The sequence below is a fragment of the Mandrillus leucophaeus genome, unplaced genomic scaffold (assembly GCF_000951045.1).
Source record: "Mandrillus leucophaeus isolate KB7577 unplaced genomic scaffold, Mleu.le_1.0 Scaffold1, whole genome shotgun sequence".
In the NCBI taxonomy this organism is placed as follows: Eukaryota; Metazoa; Chordata; class Mammalia; order Primates; family Cercopithecidae; genus Mandrillus; species Mandrillus leucophaeus.
Genome location: NW_012098097.1, coordinates 8,543,249 through 8,551,045, shown reverse-complemented (window position 1 = coordinate 8,551,045; position 7,797 = coordinate 8,543,249). Strand labels below are relative to the sequence as shown.

Genomic DNA, 7,797 nt, shown 5'->3' with positions numbered 1-7,797 from the left:
TGGTGCCTGTAGTCCCAGCTACTCAGGAGGCTGAGGCAGGAGAATGGCGTGAACCCAGGAGGTGGAGCTTGCAGTGAGCCCAGATTGTGCCACTGCACTCCAGCCTAGGCAACAGAGCGAGATTCCATCTCAAAACAAACAAACAAAAAAACACACAAAAAAACAAAAATCAGCAGGCCTGGTGGCGCGTGCCTGTAGTCCCAGCTACTTGGGACACTTAGGCAGGAGAATTGCTTGAGCCCAAGAGGCAGAGGTTGCAGTGAGCCGAGATCACGCCACTACACTCCAGCTAGGCGATGGAGCAAGAGTCCATCTCAAAAAAAAAAAAAAAAAAAAAAAGACATTCAAATCAGACTACGCCAAGATAACAAAATTGGAAGACTTTCACCACCTAACTTCAAGCCTTATAAAGCTACAGTAATTAAAGCAATGTGGAGCCAGGCATGGTAGCTCACGCCTGTAATCCCAGCACTTTGGGACGCCAAGGCAGGCAGATCACTTGAGGTCAGGAGTTCAAGACCAGCCTGGCCAACCTGGTGAAACCCTGTCTCTACTGCAAATACAAAAAATTAGCTGGGCATGGTAGTGTGCACCTGTAATTCCAGCTACTTGGAGGCAAGGCAAGAGGATCCCTTGAACCCAGGAGGTGGAGGTTGCAGTGAGCTGAGATCGTACCACTGCACTCCAGCCTAGGCAACAGAACGAGACTCTGTCTCAAAACAACAACAATGATAAAGCAATGTCGTATTATAGCCTGGCATTAGACAGTAGCAGACAGAAATAGATCCAGGAATATATGTTTAAGTGACTTTTGAGAAAGATGAAAGGCAATTCAGTGGAGACAGGATAGTCTTTTCAACAAATGGTGCTGAACAATTAAATATTCACATGCAAAAAAAAAAAAAAAAAAGAACTTGGAAATATTGCTTGTACCATATACAAAAATTAACTCAAAATGGATCATAGACCTAAATGTAAAATGGTAAAACTTATATAGGAGATAGGAAAAAGTCTTTGTGACTGTGGGTTACATTTCTTTCTTTCTTTTTTTTTTTTTTTCTTTTTTGAGATGGAGTCTTGCCCTGTCGCCAGGCTGGAGTGCAGTGGCATGATCTCGCCTCACTGCAAGCTCCGCCTCCTGGGTTCAGGCCATTCTCCTGCCTCAGCCTCCCAAGTAGCTGGGACTGCAGGTGCCTGCCACCACGCCCGGCTAATATTTAGTAGAGAGGGGGTTTCACCGTGTTAGCCAGAATGGTCTCTATCTCCTGACCTCGTGATTCACCCACCTCGGCCTCCCAAAGTGCTGGCATTACAGGCGCGAGCCACCGCGTCCGGCCTGCTGTGAGTCACATTTCTTAGATTCAGTACCAAAAGCATAACCCACAAAAGGAAAAATTAATAAATTGGAACTGAGTGGCTAGGGAATGGTTGGGAGCAGGAAGGAGAATTTTTACTATAGACACTTTTTAAAAAAAATTCTGGCCGGGCGCGGTGGCTCAAGCCTGTAATCCCAGCACTTTGGGAGGCCGAGACGGGCAGATCACGAGCTCAGGAGATCGAGACCACCTTGGCTAACACGGTGAAACCTCGTCTCCACCAAAAAATACAAAAAACTAGCGGGGCAAGGTGGCGGGCGCCTGTAGCCCAGCTACTCGAGAGGCTGAGGCAGAATGGCGTAAACCCGGGAGGCGGAGCTTGCAGTGAGCTGAGATCCGGCCACGGCGACAGAGCAAGACTCCATCTCAAAAAAAAAAAAAAAAAAATTCTTTTTTATACTTTTTCCTGCCCTTGCATACACATACTTTTGTGCCTTTTGATTTTCAAATCATGTGAATGTATCCAATATATCTTTAAAAGATCAGCAACTTCAGGCTGCACGCGGTGGCTCATGCCTGTAATCCCAGCACTTTGGGAGGCTGACGCAGGTGGATCACCTGGGGTCAGGAGTTCAAGATCAGCCTGGCCAACATGGTGAAACCCAGGCTCTACTAAAAATACAAAAATTAGCCAGATGCGGTGGTGTGCGCCTGTAATCCCAGCTATTCGGGAGGCTGAGACAGGAGAATTGCTTGAACCTGGGAGGCAGAGATTGCAGTAAGTTGAGATCACACCACTGCACTCCAGACTAGGATAGAGCAAAACTCTGTCTCAAAACAAAACAAAACAAAAGCCAATCGCAAAAGGACAAATGTTGTATGATTCCTCTTATATGAGGTTTCTAAAATAGTCAAATCACAGAGACAGAAAGTAGAAAGACGGTTGCCAGGGGGTGGGAGCAGGGGGAAATGGGGAGTTAAATGTTTAACGGGGACAGAGTTTCAGTTTGGGAAAATAAGAACGTTCTGGAAAAGGACGGTGATGAGGGTTGCACAACAATGCAAATGTACTTAATGTCGCAGAACTGGTTATAATGGAAAATATTATACTGTGTATTTTTTTCCATAATTTTAAAAATTCAGCAACTTCTGGCAGGACACGGTGGCTCATGCCTGTAACTCCAGCACTTTGGGAGGCCGAGGCAGGCAGATCCCTTGAGCACAGGAGTTTGAGACCAGCCTGGGCAAGAGGGCAAGAACCCGTCTCTATAAAAAATACAAAAATTGGCCGGGCGCGGTGGCTCACACCTGTAATCCCAGCACTTTGGGAGGCCGAGGTGGGTGCATCACGAGGTCAGGAGATCGAGACCATCCTGGAGAACACGGTGAAACCCCATCTCTACTAAAAATACAAAAAAATTAGCTGGGCGTGGTGGCGGGCGCCTGTAGTCCCAGCTTCTCGGGAGGCTGAGGCAGGAGAATGGTGTGAACCTGGGAGGTGGCAGAGCTTGCAGTGAGCCGAGATCGCACCACTGCACTCCAGCCTGGGTGACAGAACAAGACTCTGTCTCAAAAAAAAAAAAAAAAATACAAAAATTAGCCAGGTGTGGTAGAATGTGCCTGTGGTCCCAGCTACTCAGGGGACTAAGGTGGAAGGATCACCTGAGGTCTGGAGATCAAGGCTGCAGTAAGCCATAATCACACCACTGCACTCCAACATGGGCTACAGAGCAAGTTCTGTCTCAAAAAAAAAAAAAAAGAAAGAAAAATCAGCAACTCCTGATTCTGATTTTGCAATAGGCTCTGCCTTATAGCTAAGCAATATGCCCCACTTGGCTTTCATGCCAACGTAATGAAGGTTTACACTCTTTGAATACACCTTTGAGTCTTTCTCCGGCATACATCTTTTTAAAGTGTTTCTCAGTATTTTTCTGTTCACCTCCCTACCAAGCAAGACTGGTACCATGAACCTCCTTTTCAAGAAGCCCTTGAAGTTATGAAAATTGGGTTCATTTAATCATAGTACACTAAAATTTCTGGTTCCTCAAATACCACTCTAAGCCTTTCAAGGTTCTTCTCTCTGACACCCCTCACCCCTCTCCCATCACTTCTGGCCTTCGGAGCTAGAGAAACCCAAAGCAAGCAGTGTGTGGTTTGCTCTTCCTTACGCAGGCCATCAGTGTCTAAATCTGGCCCTTAAACTACTTGTCATGCCATGTGACCCATCCTGTTTACTACCATCTCAGCAGCCACAGGCAAAGCTTATTATTACACAAACCCCTGATCACCAAACCACACATTCTGGCTGGCGGGTCTGCTTGGAAGAAAAGCATTCCTGTTTCAGCCATGGCCTACCCTCTAGTTCACCTGTGCTGCTATAAACAAATCCAGGCCTGCCTGGAAACGGCCTTTAAACAATATTTTTAAATCCTATCATTTTGGTAAAGAAAGACACCATCGTAAAAACAACACTAACACAATAGTAAGATAAGAAATACTGACACATATTTACCAACTGGTGCCAAGCCTGACCCAGAAGCTTCTCACTTGAACACCAGGAATGGACTTAAAGGCTTTGTGGCGTTCAGGCTTGGACTGCTATAGTAAGAGTTCAACTTGATTCATCAGATTAAGCTAAATACATAAAGCCTTGGGTGTAGGTAGTATTTACATTAGGACTCCTCCCTCTCCTGTAGAAACTGTTTCTCAAGCCTAACTTAGGGAGAGAGCAGCAGGGATGAACTGGACGATCACAACCTTCATTTCTCATTAGTTTCTATAGGAGTTAAGGTTTCCAAAAGGCTGGTTCTCAGCACTAGCAGCTGGCACTCCCTAGCAACTTCTCAAAATAGAAATGTCAAGGAGTTTCTGTTCTCTTCCATTTCACTGTCCAGGCCTAGCTCTCCCAGTCTCATCTGATGTCAAGTCACCACAAACAAGGGGCGTGGTGGTCTGGGGGTTCAAGGGCAGTTAACTCTCAATTATTTGGGGGCTGATGATGAAGAGGATGGTTTGTACTTCACCTCCCTGGTCAATGTACTACTCCACAGTATCCACCAGTTTTCCTGTTTGCAGTTTTGACAAAGAGAACCAGTGAGCAAGGAAGTTAGAGCTAACATAGCAGCTAAGACTTGCAATGTTTTGAGGATTTTATCTGAACGTGCTGTCTCCTGTTCTAGGGTTACCATAGTCTACATTTTAATGTGCTCTGATCTTTACAGTGATTTGCAAACTTTCTGATTCCATGACTCTTTTTTTTTTTTTTTTTTTTTGGAGACAGAGTCTTGCTCTGTTGCCCAGGCTGGAGTGAGTGCAGTGGCATGATCATGGCTCACTGCAGCCTCGACCTGGACTCAAGCGATCCTCTGGCCTCCACCTCCCAAGGAGCTGGGAACACAGGTATGTGCCACCATGCCCAGCTAATTTTTTGGTTTTCGTGTCACTGTGTTGCCCAGGTTGATCTCAAACTCCTGGGCTCAAGCAATCCTCCCACATCAGCCTCCCAAAACGCTGGGATTACAGGCATTATTTTGACTCTTTTGAACCTTACTAATGCCATTGCTTTAAATTTTTTTATTTATTTGTATTATTTTAGTTCTGCCTCAGGATCTAACATTTTTTTTTAACCACCTCTTTAGAATACCAAGATCAGCTCTTCTTTTGCCAAAAGTACTATAAAGAGATACCACAGTGCCATTTCTTCTCTCCTCAATGGCTCTCAATCTTTTTCTGCCTCCACGCTGTTCCTGTATGCAATGCGTTCCTGTGAATAACATCTCTAATGACACTATAATGGTTCCCAAAAAACAAGGAAGAGGCACACCTTCCTCCTACTCTGCCTCTCGCTGCCCTGAGAATCACTGAAATAATTTATGCCCCCAATATAGACAGAGACAACAATAAATATTAATACGAGTAGTCCGCCAGAGAACTACCTGCTGGCTTCTTAAAATTAATGAATGCAAACCAGGCATGAAGACCCTAGTAATTGCCAGGAAGCATAGGAGGATCCGACTTTTAATGCCCATCACTTTTAATGCCCAGAGCCACCCTGCAAGAGGCTCAGGGGAGTCAGGGAACTTGATTTCCTCAGGTCACACCTAGGAAACAACTGGCTCTGGCGGATAAAGAACTCAACACCCCTGGACTTTCGGATTCTAGTTTGGCTCTAGGTGACCCTGGCCTTGCCTCTCTGAACAATCTCCACATCTGCAAAATGAAAATGTTAAAACTGCCCCCTCCCTGCTTCCATCTTCCAAGGTTACCTGTGGAATAACAACTATGTCACTAAAGCTTAGCATCTTGGATAAATCATGAGAAAACGATCCTTCTCTCCAATGCACACACCCACACACCAGAAGGAAAACAGATTCCATAACGAGCTCCCTCCTTTTTTCCCTCAAGAGCCACCGAAAAACTCAGGAGAGAGGGTGGGATGTAGCAGCACGTGACCAAGGCAATGCCAAAGTGCAGCCCGCGGTGACACACCAATGAAAGAGCGGGGCTTTGCTTGCATCTGGCGCTGGGCAGCGGGCAGGGGCCGCATCGTGGCATGCTAGGAACCGGGAGACCTGGGCTCCAGGGGTGTGCGGCACAGGAACCGGGGCATTGCACAGGAATCACTTTATCCGATGCCATGGATGGTAGCCTATGGTTGCTTCTGAGGAGCCTGAAAACGCTTCTGGAAAGGCGGAAGGAAAAGAAAGCACGCTCCAAACTGCAAGATCAGGGAGGGCTGCCAGGAGCCCCTCGGCCGGCTCCATCCAGCTGGGGATGGCCGCGCGAGGACCCCGGGCGGCTGCGGAGAGCGCGCGCAGGCGGCACAACGGTCTTTATTTGGGTCGGGGTATGAGGACTTCCAGGGGCCTCCAAATAAATACTCAGGGCGTCGGCGCTGGGAGCCCTCTGGGCCAGGGCCCAGGCACGACAGACCTGGGGCAGGGATTCTTTGTTGGCGAGAGGCTTTATTTCTGGCGAGAGACCCCACAATGGACCAATCCAGGGCCGAGAGCAAGAGTCTGAAGACTCGGGGGAAGGCAATGGTCAAGAGCTGGAGACCAGAGCCAGTCCCTGGACTCCCCCTCAGGAGGCATCCCCTGAGGCCGTTCTCTGGGTGCAGACCCCAGACTCCCCTTTCCTTGACCAAGAATCCAAAGGACGCGCAAGGCCGAGCCCCACGCCCCCTTGTTCCCCACTTTCGGGCCACGGGCCTTCTCGTACTTACCGGGGCCACGGGGCCGGTCTTGCTCGCCCGCGTCCTCTCCCCTCCCAGCCCCCTCCTCACTTCACATCCCCTCCTCCGGGGGCCGCAGCCATGTCCGTTACTGGCAACTCTAAGGGGGCTTGCCTCCGTTCCGGACAACAGAGGCGCCTGGCAGAGAGCTAAAGTTCAGGCCACCGATTGGTCAGAATTTGAGAATGGGGGTGAATTGTGGCTTCTTATTGGCTACGCGGCGTGCCAGGCTGTAGCTGCAACCGCCCCTCTGAGAGCCTGGCGGAATTAGGTGCCGAGTGATGCGACCGGGAGAGTGAAAAGCAACTGTCCTTTCCTGGGCGTAATGCTCAGGCACTTTCTAGTCCAGAAGCCCTGACCAGAGGGCACGGCTTTAGCTTCAATTCGTTTTCCTACGGAATTATTCTAAAAAGATAGGCGGCACGCCCCCCCACCGCCTTTTTCCCTTCTTTTTAAAATAAGCCCTTTACAGAGCTCCCCGCCTCTCTTAAATTCTTCTAAGCTCCCTCCTTGTTGCTGGGAACAAATGCCTGGAGGCTCCCTGCTCCGAGAGGCCTTGGAGGGACTCCCTCAGGACGAATATTGCGTCCAAACCGAAGCTAGAAAATCTAAGGCAATACTGCAATTCTCCCTCCCCCTTCCAGCTCGGCTGAAATCTAAGGGAAAAACAAGTTAATTTTTTTTTTCTAGGTAATTAGAGAAATCGCCTGGTAGACCCCTCTTGGGAAAACAAAACAAGCCTGTGTCAGTATTTACTTCTCTTTTCCCAGAGATCTAAGTCTGGAAGACTTGTTTAAAAAAACAAAAACACAAACAAAACTTATTTATAAAATTGGGAAGGAGCTGAGGTTGGCCCTGTGAAGTAAGAACCCCTTCCCACATTCATGAATTTAATTACGTAATTAAAATTCCTTTCTCAGCTGGACAAGAAAATGGCATTTTGGTACCTAATCTTGTATGACCCAGTTTAGCTGTTGCCTAAAACACCGTTGGAATCATGTCACTACCCTACACACAAAAACCTATAGTTCATCTTTGCAAATAGGTCCAAATCTTTTCCCCTGATGTTCAAAGCCCTTCATAAATTGACTCAGACATACATTTCCAGATCAAACTCCCCGCAGGCTAAACTATTCCTGCAGCCACATAGATTCACCAGCATTCTTTAAACATGTCAGAGAACTTTCCACCTCTGCTCCTTCGTCACATGGTTCCCTATGCTTTGCTTTGAAAGTTCTTTCTTTTTTT

The 7,797-nt window shown here is 47.6% G+C and overlaps 1 protein-coding gene across 1 annotated transcript in view; it reads right to left on the bottom strand.

Moving 5' to 3' along the window:
• Positions 1-7,124, bottom strand: part of KIAA0195 (KIAA0195 ortholog) — a 55,219-nt gene extending 48,095 nt beyond the window's left edge. Inside the window, exon 1 of the mRNA XM_011979094.1 lies at positions 6,541-7,124. The gene's annotated coding sequence lies outside the window, so the exon portion shown is untranslated. The remainder of the gene's footprint in view (positions 1-6,540) is intronic.
• Positions 7,125-7,797: the final 673 nt, after the last annotated feature.